Source organism: Pan paniscus, chromosome 2, assembly GCF_029289425.2.
Source record: "Pan paniscus chromosome 2, NHGRI_mPanPan1-v2.0_pri, whole genome shotgun sequence".
Classification (NCBI taxonomy): Eukaryota; Metazoa; Chordata; class Mammalia; order Primates; family Hominidae; genus Pan; species Pan paniscus.
This window is the reverse complement of record NC_085926.1, coordinates 30003199-30023325: the sequence shown is the minus strand read 5'-3', so window position 1 is coordinate 30023325 and position 20127 is coordinate 30003199. Positions and strand designations below refer to the sequence as shown.

Sequence of the window (20127 nt, the reverse complement as noted above, 5' to 3'; positions counted from 1 at the left end):
TTTTGAGGTGTGCTTTAAAAAAAATTATTAAAAGGAATTCTGGTAATTCCCAATTCCATAGTTTTAGAAGTAGTAACATTTCTAAACTTTGTCTTTGATAACTTAGTCTTATGACTTGTTTGGTGTTTTTAACCACATAATCTAAAATTTACTACCAGTAAGAGAAATGCCTACTTAAATGGAATCATTGGAAATGATGTTGTACAAACAAACAAGTAAAATAACACCACCACCAAAAATGAGACCTATTGTGAATGCAAGCTTGATTTGCAGCATGTTTGCCCATTTTCACAACCATTGTAGGTTTGGGCCCTATTCATAAATAATACTGTTAATGGGAGTTCATTCATGATTTGGCTCTCTGCTTGTCAGTTGTTGGTATATAGGAATGCTTGTGATTTTTGCACGTTGATTTTGTATCCTGAGACTACGCTGAAGTTGCTTATCAACTTAAGAAGCTTTTGGACTGAGACAATGGGGTTTTCTAGATAGAGGATTATGTCATCTGTAAACAGACAATTTGACTTCCTCTCTTCCTATTCGAGTAACTTCTATTTCTTTCTCTTGCCTGATTGCCCTGGCCAGAACTTCCAATACTACGTTGAATAGGAGTGGTGAGAGAGGGCAATCTTGTCTTGTGCTGATTTTCAAAGGGAATGTTTCTAGCTTTTGCCAATTCAGTATGATATTGACTGTGGGTTTGTCATATATGGCTCTTATTATTTTGAGGTGTGTTCCTTCAAAACCTAGTTTATTGAGAGTTGTTAATATGAAGGGATGTTGAATTTTATCGAAGGCCTTTTCTGTGTCCATCAAGATGATCGTGGTTTTGGTTTTTAGTTCTGTTTACGATAAATTACATTTATTGATTTTCGTATGTTGAACCAGCCTTGCATCCGGGGATAAAACTAACTTGATCATGGTGGATGAGCTTTTTGATGTGCTGCTGGATTCCATTTGCCTGTATTTTATTGAAGATTTTTGCATTGATGTTCATTAGGAATATTGGCCTGAAGTTTTCTTTTATTGTTGTTGTATCTCTGCCAGGTTTTGGTATCAGGATGATGCTGGCATCATAAAATGAGTTAGGGAGGAATCCTTTCTTTTCAATTGTTTAGAATAATTTCAGAGGAAATGGTACCTGCTCCTCTTTCTACCTCTGGTGGAATTTGGCTGTAAATCTGTCTTTTTCTGGGCTTTTTTTGGTTGGTAGGCTATATATTACTGCCTCAATTTCAGAACTCGCTCTTGGTATTCAGGGATTGAACTTCTTTCTGCTTCAGTCTTCGGAGGGTGTACGTATCCAGAAATTTATCCATTTTTTCTAGATTTTCAAGTTTATTTGCATAAAGGTGTTTACAGTATTCTCCGATGGTTGTTTGTATTTCTGAGGGTCAGTGGTGATATCACCTTTATCATTTTTTATTTTGTCTATTTGATTCTTCTCTCTTGTCTTCTTTGTTAGTCCAGCTAGCAGTCTATTTTATTTATTTATTTTTTCAAAAAAAAACAAGCTCCTGGCTTTGTTGATTTTTTGAAGTCTTTTTCATGTCTATATCTCTTTCAGTTCTGCTCTGATCTTGGTTATTTCTTGTCTTCTGCTAGATTTGGGGTTTGTTTGCTCTTGGTTCTCTAGTTCTTTTAGTTGTGATGTTAGAGTGTCAATTTGAGATCTTTCTAGCTTTTTGATGTGGGCATTTAATGTTATAAATTTCCCGCTTAACACTGCTTCAGCGGCATACGAAAGATTCTGGTATGTTGTCTCTTTGTTCTCATTAGTTTCAAGGAACTTCTTGATTTCTGCCTTAATTTCATTATTTACCCAGGACTCTTTCAGGAACAAGTTGCTGAATTTCCACATAGTTGTGTGGTTTTGAGTGAGTTTCTTAATCTTGAGTTCTAATTTGATTATGCTGTAGTCTGAGAGACGGTTCCTCGTGATTTCAGTTCTTTTGCATTTGCTGTGTTTTACTTCTAGGTATGTGATCAATTTTAGAGTAAGTGCCATGTGGTGCCAATCTAGGAACACAGCTAACAAGGGAAGTGAAGAGCCTCTTCAAGGAGAACTACTCAAGGCATTGCTCAAGGAAATCAGAGAGGAAACAAACAAATGGAAAAACATTTCATGTTCATGAATAGGAAGAATCAATATTGTCAAAATGGCCAAACTCCCCGAAGTAATTTATAGATTCATTGGTATTCCCATTAAACTACCATTGACATAGGTATTATAGAAAAAAACTATTTTAAAATTCATATGGAACCAAAAAAGAGCCCGTGTAGCCTCGACAATCCTAAGCAAAAAGAACAAAGCTGGAGGTATCACATTACTCAACTTCAAAATATACTACAAGGCTACAGTAACCAAAATAGCATGGTACTGGTACAAAAACAGACACATAGACCAATGGAACAGAATGGAGAACTCATTTATAAGACTGCACATTTACAACCATCTGATCTTTGAGAAATCTGACAAAAACAAGCGATGGGGAAGGGATTCCTTATTTGATAAATGATGCTGGGAGAACTGGCTAGCCATATGCAGAAAACTGGAACTGGACCGTTTCCTTACACCTCATACAAAGATTAACTCAAGGTGGATTAGACTTAAATGTGAAACCTAAAACTATAAAAACCCTAGAAGAAAATCTAGGTAATAACACTGAGGATATAGGCATGGGCAAAATTTCATGACAAAGACATAGGCATGGGCAAAGATTTCATGATGAAGACATGCAATTGCAAAAAAGATGCAAATTGCAACAAAAGCAAAAATTGACAAATAAAATTTAATTAAACTAATTTTTTGTTGTTTTTTTGAGATAGAGTCTTGCTGTGTCACCCAGGCTGGAGTGCAGTGGTGTGATCTTGGCTCACTGCAACCTCTGCCTCCCAGGTTCAAGCAATTCTTCTGCCTCAGCCTCCCAAGTAGTTGGGATTACAGGTGCCCACCATCAAGCCTGGCTCACTTTTGTATTATTAGTAGAGATGGGATTTCACCATGTTGGCAAGGCTGGTCTCAAACTTCTGTCTTTGGGTGATCTGCCTGCCTCGGTCTCCCAAAGTACTAGGATTACAGGTGTGAGCCACCGTGCCTGGCTGTGATGTAATTAAACTAAGGAGCTTCTGCACAGCAAAAGAAACTATTAACAAACAGACAACCTACAGAATCGGAGAAAATTTTTGCAATCTATTCATCTGACAAAAGTCTAATATCCAGCATCTATAAGGAACTTAAACAAATGTACAAGAAAAAAAAAAAACCAAACAGCTCCATTAAAAAGTGGGCAAAGTACATGAACAGATACTTCTAAAAAGAAAACATACATGTGGCCAACAAACATGATACAAAGCTCAACATCACTGATCATTAGAGAAATGTAAATCAACATTACAATTCTCACACCAGTCAGAATGGCAATTATTAAAAAGTCAAGAAACATCAGATGCTGGCGCAAGGCTGTGGAGAAATAGGAATGCTTTTACACTGTTTGTGGGAATGTAAATTAATTCAACTATTGTCAAAGACGGCGTGGCAATTCCTCAAGGTCCCAGAACCAGAAACAGCATTTTATCCAGCAATCCTGTTACTGGGTATATACTCCAAGAAATAGAAATCATTCTATTACAAAGATACATGCACAGGTATGTTCCTTGCAGCACTATTCACAGTAGCAAAGACATGAAATCAATCCAAATGCCCATCAATGATAGATTAGATAAAGAAAATGTGGAACATATACACCATGGAATACTATGCAGCCATATAAAGGAATGAGATCATGTCCTTTGCAGGGACATGGATGGAGCCGGAACCCATTATCCTCAGCAAACTAGTGCAGAAACAGAAAACCAAACACTTCATGTTCTCATTTATAAGTGGGAGCTCAACAATGAGAACACATGGACACAGGGAGGGGAGCAACACACACTGGGGCCTGTTGGGGGTGTGTGGGGAAAGGGAGAGCATCAGGAAAAATAGTTAATGCTTGCTAGGCTTAATACCTAGGTGATAGGTGCAGCAAACCACCATGGCACACATTTACCTATGTAACAAACCTTTGCATCCTGCACATGTACCCCAGAACTTAAAATGAAATAAAATACAATAAAATATATTTAAAAAATTAGTGGCTGAATATGGTGGTTCACGCCTGTAATCCCAGCACTTCAGGAGGCCATAGCGGGTGGATCACGAGGTCAGGATATCGAGACCATCCTGGCTAACAAGGTAAAACACCATCTCTACTAAAAATACAAAAAATTAGCCGGCCGTGGTGGCGGGTGCCTGTAGTCTCAGCTACTTGGGAGGCTGAGGCAGGAGAATGGCGTGAACCTGGGAGGCAGAGCTTGCAGTGAGCCGAGATCACGCCACTGCACTCCAGTCTGGACGACAGAGCAAAACTCTGTCTCAAAAAAAAAAAAAGAAAAGAAAAGAAATTAGTAACACTGATTTCCTTCCCAACTTGAGAAAATTGTCAACTTTCCAAAATGTTCGAATCTTATCAGAAGAGATTCTACAGAATATGACACTCTGAATTACCTCAGAAATGCAAAGTGTGTTTTTGAGAGTGTGACAATAATAAAAAAGCTTAGCCAAACAAAATTGGACATATTTGAAGACAACAATGAAAAAAACGAAACATAAACAAAAAACGAATTTTGCCTCTGAAAACCAAAAGCTTTAATAAGATGCACTAGTTGAGAGAGAAATTAAAAATTGTCTTAAGGATCTGGACACATAACCTGAGGCCCAGAGAGATGTATTATCCTGGTCACGTTCTCTAAGTAGAGAGCCCACTGTGACCTATGGAACCCAGGTCTGATTTTAAAGTTTGAGTACTTCCATTCTGCCAGGATTTCTCTCCATGAGGTAAAGAGCTGGGTCCTATCTGAATAGGCAGGTGTGCATGAGCCCCTATCTACAAGTGCGAATGTGTGTGTTCCCATTGTTCATGTTGTAACGTATGTGCATGGAAAGACAATATTTCCAACCAATACAGGCATGTTTTGAGACAGTAGAACATGGTTCTGAGAAGCCTGAGTACAAAGTAAGGGCTTACTCACTGAACAGGTTATTGGTTTTACCTTCCTTTTGAGACCATCCTGCCAAGCAACTATCATGCCAATGGCAGCACTGTGGTCACATAAGAAGGTCTAATGATACTAAACTTTCCAATTTTACAACTGAATCCCAATTTACCCATTCTATTCTTACCCAGGAACATTGTGGTTATAATATGGGTTCCAATTTTCTCCAGAAACAAAAGAATCTGATTATATGTTCACAAGAATCCAGTCTCCATAATGATCAGTGTCATTTCATTCAATAAATTAGCCTTTTCGTTTTGCATCAATTTATTCATTCATTCACATGTTCAAAAATTATTTATTGGTCTTGGCCTACAGAGGACAGCCAAAAAATTATTTATTGGGAGACATCCAGTTTCTCTCAGGATAATGCTGCTTGAATACAAATGTTCCTACTTTACTTACCAAACCCATACAGAGCATTTAGAAAAGAGAAAGAGAGAGAGAGAGAAATTACAATCTATGCCTATAGCATTACAAGGAAAGAAAACATATTACAACCTTCAATTTATGTACAATTACCTGAGAAGCCCATGCCAGGGTGAATAGTCAACATATTATACAGAAAAGAAGTAGATGCAACTGGGAAAAACTAACATCATCATCATCATCATCATCATCTCTGTCTCTTTCTCTCTCTGTCTCTGTAATCACTCTGGAGAAGCCAGCTGCCATATTCTGAGGACACTCAAGCAACCCTATGAAGAAGCCTACATGAAGAGGAACTGAGATCTCCAGCTAACATCCAGAGAACAGAGGTCTCCTGCCAACAGCTTGGAAGAGAATCCCTCAGCCATAGTCAACCCTTTAAGTGACTGCAGCCCTGGCTGACATCTCATTGACACCTCATGAGAGGCCCTGAGCCAAAATCTCCCCCTTAAACTGCTTTCCAAGTTCCTTTCCCACAGGAACTGTGGTATAATAATTGTTTCTTGCTTTAAGCCACCCGATTCAGGATGATCTGTTATACAGCAATAGATGGTAACTAATGTAGGGCGGGTCAAATGGAAAGGATTTGGATGTGCCTACGACCACAAGTATTAGTCTTGTGAGAGTAATGCTTTCTGGAAGAGATGAGCTATCTTAATAGGGAAAGTCTTCCCTTGGAGGCTTGGCAGTGAAGGGAAAGAACAAAGCAAGTTTATAAATTAAGGGTCTAAAAGAAACATGAAAATTACAGAATCAGAACACACAGCCCTCTTCTATTTCACAAACACTACATTTAACAACCTGCGTTTCACTGTGCCAACCAAAAAGTACATTCTTGAACTAAGAAACCTGATAAACCACCTAAATCCCAGACTCCTAACACAGAAACTCATGCTATTATTCACCCAGGAAAATTTAGGACATTTAAAAACAAACAGAAAATAGCAAGCAATAACCATATAAAGCTACTGTAAGAAGAAAACAGAATATGAACATCAAAACTCCTCAGCTAATTAAAATTATGTCACCTGCATGTGAAATCATAAAACGGAAAACTTGTAAAACAGTACTCTGATATAAATTAAATATCTTTAAATGAACACTTGTAAATATGAAAGACCTTAAATTAGACAAAAATTCAGACTAGAAATGGGCCAAAATAGGAAGATGTGATATGAGTGTTGACAAATCCTAGGAAGTAAATTGAAGAAAAATTCAACATTATCTCAGAAATGAAGACTAACATGACAAGGCTGAACACAGTGGTCCACGCCTGTAATCCCAGTACTTTGGGAGGCCAAGGTGGGTGGATCACTTGAGGTCAGGAGTTCGAGACCAGCCTGGCCAACATGGCAAAACCCCATCTCCACTAAAAATACAAAAAACTAGCCAGGCGTGATGGCGGTTGCCTGTAGTTCCAGCTACTTGGGAGGCTGAGGCACTAGAATTGCTTGAAGGGAGGCAGAGGTTTCAGTGAGCCAAGATCGCACCACTGCACTCCAGCCTGGGTGACAGAGCCAGACCTTGTCTCCAAAAGGGGAAAAAAAAGACAAAATGACAAGTAACCTAGGTAGTGAAGTATCAACTAAAATAGAAAAGACATTAAGGAGAGGAATGAAGCAGACGAGAAAAAGAAAGAGTGATAAAGTGATACAGAAGATAGGCAGAAGACCCAAGAAAAACAATGAAACAAACTAATGTTTAAAACTAACTATTTAAAACTATAATCAAAGAAAACTTTCCAGAAATAGAAAATCTCAATCTATTTATTGAAAGGGGTCACTATTCCTGGAGAATCAAGGTTGGGACACATCCTAGAGAACAAACTGACAGGCTTTAATGCTATAGAAATAAAAAAATTGGTTACTCCAGAATAAAAAGACCACATTTCTCTCTCTCTCTTTCTTTCTCTCTTTCTCTCTCTTTCTTCCCTTCCCTTCCCTCCCCTTCCCTTCCCTTTCTTTCCTTTCTTTTCTTTTCTTTCCCCTCCCTCCCTCCCTTTTTTCTTTCTTTTTTTCTTTCTTTCTTTCTTTCTTTCTTTCTTTCTTTCTTTCTTTCTTTCTTTTCTTTCTCTCTCTCTCTCTCTCTCTCCTTCCTTCCTTCCTTCCTTCCTTCCTTCCTTCCTTCCTTCCTTCCTTCCTTCCTTCCTTCCTACTGTGTTACCCAGGCTGGTTTCAAATTCCTGAGCTCTAGTGATCTTCCTGCCCCAGCTCCCAAAGTGCTAGGATTATAAGCAGGAGCCACCACGCTGTGCCAAAAAGACCACATTTCGTATGAAACGTAAGATCAGTAGGATCTTGACAGTAATAAGCAAAATAAATAATAGTGGCACAAGAAATTTCAGTAAATTCAAGGAAAAGATATGTGACTCACAATTTTACATCCAGCCAAATGTCTTTCAAGTATTGCAACTGTAGAAAAGCAAATTTAAACATTCAAGGACTTGAGGGATATTATACTCCAGACCCCTTCTTGAAGGGTGGACCAAAGGAAGACCTTCATCCAATGGGGATATGGCAAGAAAAACCTGAACAGAAGGAGTAAAGTAAACATTGGCTAGATATTTTTTAAGATCTAGCAATAAAACAAAGCTGAAGACAAGGGAGGAACAAGAGTACATAAGGTTATGTGACCTGATCTAGTAGAAATAAACATAAAAAAGAAGAAAGAGGAAAATTGAATAAATGTATTGGTTGCTGAATAGATAACATGTGGGAGCCAAAGGATAATATTTAAATTTCATAAATCAAATAGTAGAGTACATAAGATGAAAATTTAATGATAATGATGATAATACTAATAATAAAGTGTTTATTTCTACCAACTATTAGATAACATCAATAACAGTTTGTTGTTTTTGTTATTATCATTATTTTATTTAGCCACATAGTATTTTGAAATAATAATAATTGGGTGCCTTTAAATAGGGCATATACCATCCAATTCCCACTGGGTCTGCACTCCTATAATGTCACTTATTCACATTCCCTGCCGAGTCCATGAAGGCATTTTAGTTGAGGCCATGGGGATACTTTATACATAGCGAACAAAATACATGTAGATTTTGATTCAAGAAGCTGACACATCTATCTATATCTGATTAACATTCATGATCCTGATAAAATTTGAGGCACTGAGAAAGTGAGTTCCTACATATGAAAGCCTGAGGTTTGGAGGAAGGATTTTGAAGAATTTACTAAGATGAACAGAATACTACTTCATTCAGTCAACCTTCCTTGGCAACACCATATATATAGATATCCGTATTTCCAATGGTGCCTTTAAGCTTATTTGATTATGGTGGATTGAGATATAATATTATCTTCATTTATAGAATGAGGTAATTTTATTATTTATCATGAAACCTGGAAAAAAATGTTTTTGTAGTGTGATGCCAAAAGAGAGTAACAAAATCTTCATAAATAATTTTTCTAAACAAGCAATTATAGATGACCTACCTACTATGTAAAGTAGGATGTTGTGAGAAACTCTATATATTCAGATGAGGACACAGCCAATAATTATGCCAAATTCTAAAATAATAGGTTAAATACACATACATCAACTAAAGGATGTGCTTTGATGAGGGGGTAATAATTCTTAACATGTGCTGCAAATAAGTTGAATGAGCTTAGATAATTTATTAAAATAAATCTTGAAGGTCAAGGTACCAGATTCCTGCTGTATCCCTCTTACCTCCATCCCCTCAGCTTCATCTCTGATGTCCACTGTGGCTTTTGCCTAGTTCCATATGAAATTTAACTCATCTTGCTCTCCTAGCAGCTCACTCTTAAGTGTGTATAGCACATCTTTTGCTTTTCGGCTGAGGGTTTCTCTTTTTGGCATACGTAGAAGTACAGAGGAGTTAGTACACCCTAGGGCAACCTTCAGTGGGTACTGGAGTTGATAAATGTTTCTTTTTGGAGATGATCTGGTGGGAAATTCTGAAAGTTGTTTTGGAAGCTCCTCAGAAGGTCTGTTTAGATGAAGTTGCCCATGTTGTTTGCCAACTCAATAGCACACTCCTTTTTTCTCTTTCTTTTACATGTTCTCTGGCCCTGTTTCTAGGAATCAACTCCAAATATAACTACCTGCACACCAGACCTTGTTACTAGGTTTTAGGAGATTCAGATGAGGCCAGACATCTAGCAAAATGTAAAGAGTCTAGCGATTATGGAAACCAGTATTAAAACTTCTCAAAAAAACAAAATAGAATTACCATATGATCCAGCAATCTCACTGTTGGGTATATATCCAAAAGAAAGGAAATTGTATATTGAAGAGAGATCTGCATTCTCATGTTTATTGCAGCACAATTCACAATAGCCAACATATGGAATCAACCTAAGTGTCCATCAACCAATGAACAAATAAAGAAAATGTGTCATATATACACAACAAAATATTATTCAGCCATAAAAAGAATTGAATCTTGTCATTCTCAGCAACATAGATAGAACTAGAGGTCATTAAGTTTAATAAGCCAGGTATACAAAGACAGATATCTCATATTCTCCCTCAGGTGTGGGGTCTAAAAAAGTGGATCTCATGGACATAGAAAGTAGAACGGTGGTTACCAGAGGCTGGAAAGGGAAGGGAGAAGGGAGGAGAAAGACAAGTTAGTGAATGGGGATGAAAATACTATTAGACAGAAGGAATAAGTTCTAGTATTTGATAGTAAACTAGGAAAATTATAGTTAACCATAATTTGTTATATATTTCAAAATAGCTAGAAGGAATGTAATGTTCCCACATAAAGATAAATGTTTGCAGTGATGGATATCCCAGTTACCTTGATTAGATCATTACATACATGATTATTGTATATACGCATGAAAATATCACATGTACCCCCAAAATATGTACAACTACTATATATCAACTGAAAAAAAAATATTTTTAGGTCCCATCCTCCCTCATAAGTGGGAGAGAAGAACTTCCTTTGCTTTGTTGATAATTCTATCCCAAATGCCTTAGGCTACTTCTTGTTGCATTCTTAATGATCTACCTGTAATAAGCAGCCTTGGGTCTCTGATTCTCAACATGTGCAATTCTCCCTTTTGAGTACAGTGATTCTTACATGAGCATGCATTACAAAATTATTTGTGGAGCTTTATGAAAATTCATCATCTTGGACTTCATCCTAAAACTATAGTGTTAGAATTTCCTAAGGTTCTTCTGATATTCAGCCATGATTTATAATCATTGGTCTAGAGAGCCCAATCTACTCTTTGTCCACCACCATCATTCATCCATTTAATTATAATTTATTAACATTCAACTATGTATCAGGCACTGTGCTAGGAACTGGGGATAAGAAAATAACTAGAACTAGGTCCATTTGGGCATCCTAAGCTTATCTTGGTGTATAGCCATGCCACCCTGAATGCACCTGATCTCGTCTGAACTTATCTTGGATGTCACTGCCTCTATAAACCCTTTACCAGACACTTTTACTACCATGAGCTTTAACTTTCCATTCCCTCTGCCCATAATTAGAGGTCTCATTCTTAATTCTTCCCCAATAACTATGATTCTCCTTGCTACAAAATTTGCTGCATTGCTCTGAAATGATTTACAATTCTGTTTATTCCACTCTACTCTGAGCTCTCCAAGTACAGCAATTGTATTCATTATTATGACATTTTTGGTAATGTTAAAAGGAAAAAAGGGAGGGATAGAGAAAAAGAAGGAAGGGAAATAGTGAGGAAAGCACATTTACTATTGTGAATGTCCATGACATCATCCTTAAACTTGGCCCTTTGCAGAATGCTTTAATTCAGATAGAAAGTAAACAAAAATAAGTATTATGTGTTTGCAAGTTGGGCCCTCTCATATTTAATTCTCTCAACAGTCTTGTCTTAGACATGTTATCATTTCCATTTTGAAGATAAGTAACCAGATATTCTAAAAGATTAAGTGTCTTCCTCAAGGTGTCACTTACTTCTTAGTAAATGGAGGATCTGGGGTTTGAACCCAAGGCTCCCAATGAGAAAAAGGCCCAGAGTTTTTACTGGCCTTGCATGTACAGACTGCTGCAGTGTATGAGTATGTCTGTTTGTAGACTTTTCCTTCCACTGTAACTTCTCAAAGGCAGAAATAACATTTGTTTCATCATTTCCAGTATAAGAGTCAGTGTTTAACAAAGTTACCATCAGGAGAGGAATAAATTCTTCAAGGGACTGTTCATCTGTTTCTTTTGATTTTTGGCATTAAAGATCTCGGTAGTCCTGCTAGAAATTTTCCGTCAAGGTTATTCTCCAAGTTCTTGTGGATGACTTTGAAATTTAAATTTTCCCATCATCTTCCAGAATGAAGGCTGAGGTTAAAAAGGCATATTTCATTTTTTCTCCTTTTCCCCATGGCCTTCAATGTCTTTTTTTCTCACCATTATCCTTTCCCTCATCTGTGATATATCTGAAAAATGTTTTACTTATATCTTCAGCTGGCTCTCCTCTTCCCATTTCTCTGTTCTTTAAGCTTCTGAAGCTGCATCTTCCCTGTGGAACTCATGCCAAATATAATTATCCTGCACTGTTTGGGAAAGGCTTAGATTTGTTTCATAGGTTGTTTCTTTAGCCTTAATAAGTACAGACACTTATTAGCTGGCCACAATTTCATTCTTCCCTCTGTGGGTTGCATTTCTTTGCTCATTAATGTGTAAATCATAGATTTCCCTAATTACACACTGTTGCCTTTTCTTTTCGTCTCAGAGCTTGAAAATTAGTACGGGGCGGGGTCGGACCCTGATAGAAATGTCTAGAATGGTTTCTTCACACACATTTGGGGATGCTACAGGGACAGAGTAAATTTAGCTTCAATGTGTGTGTTTGTATGTGTGGTTGGCTGCACTGAATGTTCAGTTTGTCTGATTCTGAGGTTAAGAACACAACAGCTAGTGTTTAAGGAAAACATGTTTCAAGAACCTCAGCCTTGCAAAGTCAAAACTATAAATTCAAATGAATTAATTAAATGTTCAGTAAACACTAAAGTAATTTTGCCATTTATCTCATGTCTCCTAATGATTTAACTCTGAAATTAACAATCTTTGTGTTTCTGGTAAAAAAGCTGGAAATGTTTTTTAGTTGATGATAAATTTATTTATTTGAATCTACTACAGTAATGATTTGAACTAGTTTGTATATGGAGAAATATACAAAGCTGATTATAATTAGAGTTATTTTTGAAATTCTTCTAATGGGTGAAAATCCAAAATACACTGTGTCCTCCTATCCTTGTAACTCAAAGTGTAGTCTTGGGTCCAGCAGCCTCGGAGCCAGAATCTCAGGACACGCCTATCCACCACAGCCCAGACCTACAGAATTATAATTTGCACTTTTAACAAGATCTCCTGGTAATCCTGTACACATTAAAACTTGAGAAACATTGTTCATTATCATGGATCCCTCCAAAATACTTCGCTTTGAAATACATGGCTAGTTCAACCAAACTGCTATAAGAAAAATAAAAAAGGTAGCTAGGTAGCATGTATGTAAAACCCACCACAGAAGGAATTCAAGTTCTGAACAGAGTTTCTTAGCCAATTTGCTTTGTTTTTGTAAGGGGTACTTCTTAAGGATATTAACCATATTATCACATGTTTCTGTTGCACAGTATTTCTACTGGCTAAAACTTATTTCAAAGAGGATTATAGGGTTGAGGAAGAGAACACCACCACTCAAAAGGATGTAGTCATTAGAACCAATCTCACTATTTCAAGGAGTGAGGATAAAGCCATGTAGAGATGGGAACTTTTACTACCAAATATTTAGGTTTCCAGCTTACATGTTTCATGTACTTTACTACATGGATAATGATTTCCTTCTCCTTTGTAAGGAAACATCAGATATACATCAGATACGATCTTTTATTCTCCTTTAAGAGCTGCTCTGAGTGGCTAGTTTGCCATATTAATTTTGTCCTTTTCAAGTTGTGTTTTGAGCATGTGAACTGCTTTGGCAATGACTAAACAGTGGCTAAAACAGTAAAGGATAACTTGCTTATGAATAGCAGTGTGCCATACTGGGTCTTCCTATTTATTTCCTTATTTCTGAGATAGAATTTAAAAAACAAAGACAACCAAAAAATCCCACGAATTGAGCAGTATTGCAAATGACCAGAAAATATTTATCAGCACATTAAAAAAATTCAAGCTCTCTGCTCGTTACCCTGAGTAATAGCACAAAGGTGAGATACACCAAAAGAATAATCACTAAAATTCACCAGGTGATTGGACAGAATGCAATAGATGGAACGCATCTCTCATTGGAAACCTCTTAATCATCTTGTTTTTCCTTCCCATTTGCAGGCAATTGTTTCTGATCAAAAGAATTTAGGGTGTGGAGTTGGATAAGCAACCCAGTAAATGTGGTAGAAGTGTTTAATTGATACTTCTGTTGTACCCTTGTCAGGTGACTTTGTTCCAAGTACTTATTCTTGCGATATTGATTTAAGGAGGGACACTGTTAAACTCACATGCGTGGAAAATACTAGTGAGAAAATTTCATAACCAAGTTGAATAAATTTGTAAAAGTGTGGGAAATAGAAATTAAAAGCATGGCCATGTAGCTCACTTTCATCCTTTAAGGTTATTTAAAAAAAAATAGCTATGTAGGAGCGAAAAGGTAATACTTTCTATTGCCCTTCATGAGGGTTATAGCTAATACTCCTATAACAAAAGACAGATTAGTAAGAGAACTACAAAAAATTATTTAACAAAGTTTTACATGAAACAGAAGCTTTCAGGAATGACTCAAAGACTCAGGGAAAACCGTGTATTTTTATGCTTTGGTGGTGTAAAGAATGGACAATTTTGTAGAAAGAAATGTGATTGTATAAAAACAGTGTGATCTATTATTTATGACCAAGAGTGGAAATTCAGCAAGGCCTGTTTGTTCAGATTCTTCTTGGCTTCTTGGTGTAGCATTTCTTTCCCTCCCCAACCCAGCTATGGGGCAGGACCACTTTGGAACTAGGGTATTATGACCTATTTTGAGGCAAGGTTGGTCAGAAAATTCCTGTATTCGTCCATTTTCATACTGCTATAAAGAACTGCCTGAGGCTGGGTAGTTTATAAAGGAAAGAGGTTTAATTGATTCACAGTTCAGCATGCCTGGGGAACCCTCAGAAAACTCACAATTGATGGTGGAAAGCAAAGGGGAAGCAAGAAACCTTCTTCACAAGGTGGCAGGAAGAAGAAGAACCCAGTGAGGAAGGAAAATCCCTTATTAAAACCATCAGATTTTGTGAGAACTCACTCACTATCACGAGAATAGCATGGGGGAAAACACCTCCATGATTCAATTACCTCCACCTGGTCTCTCCCTTAACACATGGGGATTATGGGAATTATGGGGATGACAATTCAAGATGGGATTTGAGTGGGGACAGAAAGCCTAACCATATCAATTCCTTTACAACCATCCTTCACACAGAAAGACAGGAAAAATCAGAGTGAGCTTCTTCCTTCTGAGACCTCCACCAGTCTCCTTTAGGTCAAAGTACTTAGTTGTAATGTTTTCTGAGACACAGCAGTTGCAAATTCTTTGATACTCCTCCCATTCAATGATAAGGTCTGTGTTTCTGAGTGGACTTGCGACTCTTGTAATCAATAGAATACATTAGAAGCAATGCTGTATGACTTTTAAACTTAGTCTGAAACAATGAGTCTACTTCCACCTTGTTCTTGGAGCACTGAACAGATCTGTAAGAAGCTCAACTGCCCTGAGGTTGCCACACTGTTAGGAAGCTGTGTCACACAGTTAAGCTAACATGTAGGTAGCCTGGTCATCAGCCTGATCTTTAAATCCTCCCAGCCCAGGCCCTTCAAGTCTTCCCAGTTGAGGCCTCAAGTAACCTAAAATAGAGATGAGCCATTTCTGTTGTTCCCTCCCTGAATTCCTGACCAACATTATCAATCAGCATAATAAAATGGTTGTTTTGAGCCACTAATTTTAAGGTGATTTGCTTCACAGCAATAGTAATGAACCTTCTCTCTCTGTGTCTCCACCCATTTCCCCAAGGTCCAGAGTTCTATGATATATATTATTTTCCAAAGCAATAGCTGAAAATATATAGAATTTTGGCTATGAATAGTACCTTAAATTGTATCCAATCTGGATTTCCTCCAAATTGAGTAATTTCCACAGAGCCATATTTTCATACTACCTATATTATTATTAATTCATGCTTTTCTTTTAATTCTCTTACTTATTTTTACTATTTAGCCTTATTTTAAGTGATAGCGGCCATGATGGAATCTTGATGCTAAGTTTTATTTTTCTAAAATTATCAATATTCATAAATACAAATATAAGAAACATACTTATCAGTGTATCACCAAATAACATGTTGTATACTAACAGTGTAACATGTCTTCCAGTTTTGAAAATAATGATCTGATACAAACCTTCTGTATGACAGACAACTCCATCTGACATAGACTAATTATGCTCTGGGCTCTTTCCATTTCTAAGATCAAAGAATAAAAAGCATTCTACTGTTCTGTCAACTTCTTCTTGTTTTGACTCTTTCTCCAAAAGCACTTATTGTCTTTTATACTTTGTGCAAAATTATGCATTTTATTTATTTTATACTTTGTGCAAAGTTATGCATTTTATTCATTTTATTTCAAGTAACTAAATTTTATACCTTGCCCTCCTCAAGTACAATAGAGTTTACTTCCGATGGTAACTACTCGCTTAACTGTTGACTTTGGTCTTCACAAACTTGTTCCTGTTGAAACCTATTAAAAAGGAAATAAGGCAGAAGGGATGCCTGGAACACATGTCTGTGTATATGAATAATGTAGTGGATATATCATATCAAAAATGATGTTGTAGGCTGGGCGTGGTGGCTCACGCCTGTAATCCCAGCACTTTGGGAGGCTGAGTCACGCGGGTCACGAGGTCAGGAGATTGAGACCATCCTGGCTAACATGGTAAAACACTGTCTCCACTAAAAATACAAAAAATTAGCCCGGCGTGGTGGCAGACGCCTGTAGTCCCAGCTACTCGGGAGGCTGAGGCAGCAGAATGGCGTGAACCTGGGAGGCCGAGCTTGCAGTGAGCCGAGATTGCACCACTGCACTCCAGCCTGGGCCACAGAGCGAGACTCCATCACAAAAAAAGAAAAGAAAAGAAAAAAATTTAAAAAGATGTGGTAGCATAGGGCTACTCAAAGTGTGGTAATGAGGCAGGTGCCAGTGGGTGAAAGGTTTATTACTGTCCTATGGGGAGATAACAACAAAATTTGAGAATCGGCATTTTTAAACTTTATAATTTAATGTCAGTTGAATTTAATAATAGTTAAAAATAGGGAACTTAAATTGTGTGTCTGTTTAATTTAATTTCATTTAGAAAGTTTTTGTTGTGTTTTACAAAAGTATTGGTTTACGACAGACTAGAAGTTAAAGCAAAAATAAATGATTATTACAGATAGTTTGAGAAGCACTTGTATAAAAAAACTAAATAGAATATAAAATTTTATTTTAAAAAGGACTCTGTAAGAATATCATCTCAATTTGTCAATGATATAATTTGTAGATATTCTGGGAAAAAAGTGGAAAGAAGCACATTCACTAACATAACCAATATTCTAGCATTAATTGTTGCTGAGTGGTGGGACATGACCCTAAAATGCATATCATAACCAGTTATTTAAAAAGAAAATGGAAATATTTATCTTCCTACTGATTGTCTTACTCTTTTTCCTCTGCCCCAGACTCCATCAGAATTTCAGCACTTGAAAAAATGAACACCACTGTCTCTCAACAACTTTCACCAATTGCATTTGACTGAATTAATTTTATAAGACAGCTTTCAATTAAATCCAACATTGCTGGAACATAATGTTTTAAAACGTTTAGGCAAAGCATAATAAGGCTTTAAAACAGAGCTAGAAACACGTTTTGTCATGCCTTGATCCTAGATTACCTACATTTCTGCTTAACAGATGCAATAAAGCATAGTTACTGCTAAAATGCTCTTGTCTGCTTTCGGTAATAACCCAAGTGATTCTCATAGATCAAATGGGCTCATTAGACACTGAGACATGGAAACACACTCACACATAATTGGTATTCCACTTTGTAGCCATAATCTATATGATGTAATGTTGCTAAAGAAATAATGGGATTTGAAGCCAAATTTGAAGTTTGAGTTTGAATGACAATTCATCGGTTGCTCCTACCTCCATGGTTGTTTCAAGAATCAGATATTAATTATGTAAAGAGTCTGAAGAAATACTTTATTATTTGAGATGTAGGGTTTTAAAGTAATCTGTTCAATTTTGCTTATAACATTATAAATAGACTTATATAGAGGTAACTAATCTCCCGAATCTGCTATTCCATTACATAAAGGCCTGCTTGTGGTTGAGATATATGGATGCAATTGCTAGTTTAGGAATATGTTTCTGACAAAAATAAGATTTTCCTCTCAAATCATGCCACTTGCAGTTTGGCTCTACACCAGCCCATCATAGCCATATTCAATAATATTGTTCTATCTCTTCTTAAAACTCACTTATCTCTTATTTTCTGTAATACTGTGTTTCTCCATCTAGCTATAAACAATTTTTTTCTCAGCATCTTTTATTGATTCCTTCTACTCTATCAAGACTTTCTTTGAATTATCACTGTTTTTTCTTTGGCCCAATTTTATATTCACTATTCCCTCTCCCTGAGCCATCTTAATAACTTTCATGATATTAGCTACCCACTATAACCTAATGACTTACACTTTTCTGACTTCAATCGTGATTTCTTTTCAAACCTTGACTTAAGTATACAACTGAAGGTTAAATCATCTCACGTAAATGTTTCACCAAGAGTTCCAACTCAAAATATCTCATAGTGACCTCGTTAACTTCTGCCACAAAAGCTGTTTCTCTTCCACTAATTCTGTCTCATTTTTTGAACTGTTATATCCTCAATTACTCTAATCAGAACCTAGAGAATCTCTTCCACTGGTTCCCCATTTTCTAAACTCTATATCCATTCAACTACTGAATACTTCTAACTTAATATCTCTACTCATCACCTTGTATTACATAAAAAACAACCTGAAAATCTCAGTGGCCGGCCACTGTAGGCATTTGTTCTCATTTATATGGTTCTAGGGGGTGACTGTGGTTCTGCTGATTTAGGCCGGACCTATCAGGGATGCTCTGCTTCAGACTGCAAGGCAACTGGGTTTGGCCTCAGACCAAGTATGAGATTCAGGGGTATTCCCATCCTCCTGGAACTAGAAGCTACCTAGAGTATGTTTTGTGGTGATAAATTCAAGAGGGTTAATTGCATACTCACATTTCAAACCTCTGTTTATAACAAGTCTACTCGTATCCCATTGTCTAAAGAAAATAGTTAAGCCCAAAGACAAGGGGTGGGAAATATACTCTGCCTCTAGTGCAAGGGACAATGTTACGTGGCAAATGCTGTGGGCGTGTAATTCCAAAACAGGGAGAACACAAAGAATTAGAGACTTAAGACCCAATCTACCACCGTATCTTAAGTATTTCTTAGCTCTATCCTTTGTCCTCATTCTAAAAGGTATGTTCCCATTTCATTACTACTTATCTCTGCACAAACTTAGGTCTCCCACCAACCTAAACCCATCTTCCATAGTGCAGCCAGAGCACTCAACAGAAAACACAATTCAGACCATGTAACTTCCCTCATTGTAGTTCTTCAGAGGCTCCCCGTTGCTCACTGAATAAAATCCAAGCTCCTCAGCAATGCATACAGTGTTCTCCAATGCACATTCGTGCCCTTCTCTGCAGACTCATCTCCCCCAACTCCTCCCTTTACTTTGTGCATCAGGATTAATGAAATACAAATAGTTGTCTCTGTGTTGCAGTTCCACAAGTTTCCACACCCTTCTGCTATTGTTCACATTGTTCCTTCTCTTGAAACGTTCATTTTTCTCCTTATTCATCTGGCAAATTCTTGCTTGTCTTGTAAGACCCAGCTCACACATTGTCTCTGTGGTGAGTCTTGGGATATCCTCAGGCTGGCTAGTGCTCCATCATAGACCTTACTACGTTTTGTTCAGTGGATTGATCCAAAGTTATTTCTTTTCCAGCATACCCCCAAAAACTCTTTCAGGAGTCTGTGAACATGAGTAGGAAAAAAATATATTCCTTTATTCTTACTAACATCCAACAGAAATTTAACATTTCGTTTAATGACAATTGTAAACAACAAACCACAGTACTATTTAGAGTGCTTTATCACCAATAGAAATTATGAATCATTTTATATCACACTACAATTTTTGTAGATAATTCAAAATTTCATGTCAGTAAATCATATATAGCATTAATAATGCAGTTCATTTATTACTAAATCGACAAATTAAAAATATTTTAATTTTTTCAATATAACTTCTATATTTTATTCTCATGAATTTTGTTTCTGTAAACATTTCTAAAGTATTACCAAATGCCAAAGAGAGCCCTGACACTCAGAAAACCAAGAACCCTGAATAATGCTTCTCTGTTGGCAGTTTGACAATTTCATTGCAAGGAGTACTGGAGAATTCAAAAGCCAGATGGATATCTGAGTCAAAAATATTCACCTCTCTCTTCTGAAATTTTTTCCTTAGT

At 36.9% G+C, this 20127-nt stretch overlaps 1 long non-coding RNA gene across 1 annotated transcript in view; it reads left to right on the top strand.

Moving 5' to 3' along the window:
* The window catches only part of LOC134729882 (uncharacterized), a 204158-nt gene that overhangs the window by 119701 nt on the left and 64330 nt on the right, over window positions 1-20127 (top strand). The window lies entirely within an intron of this gene.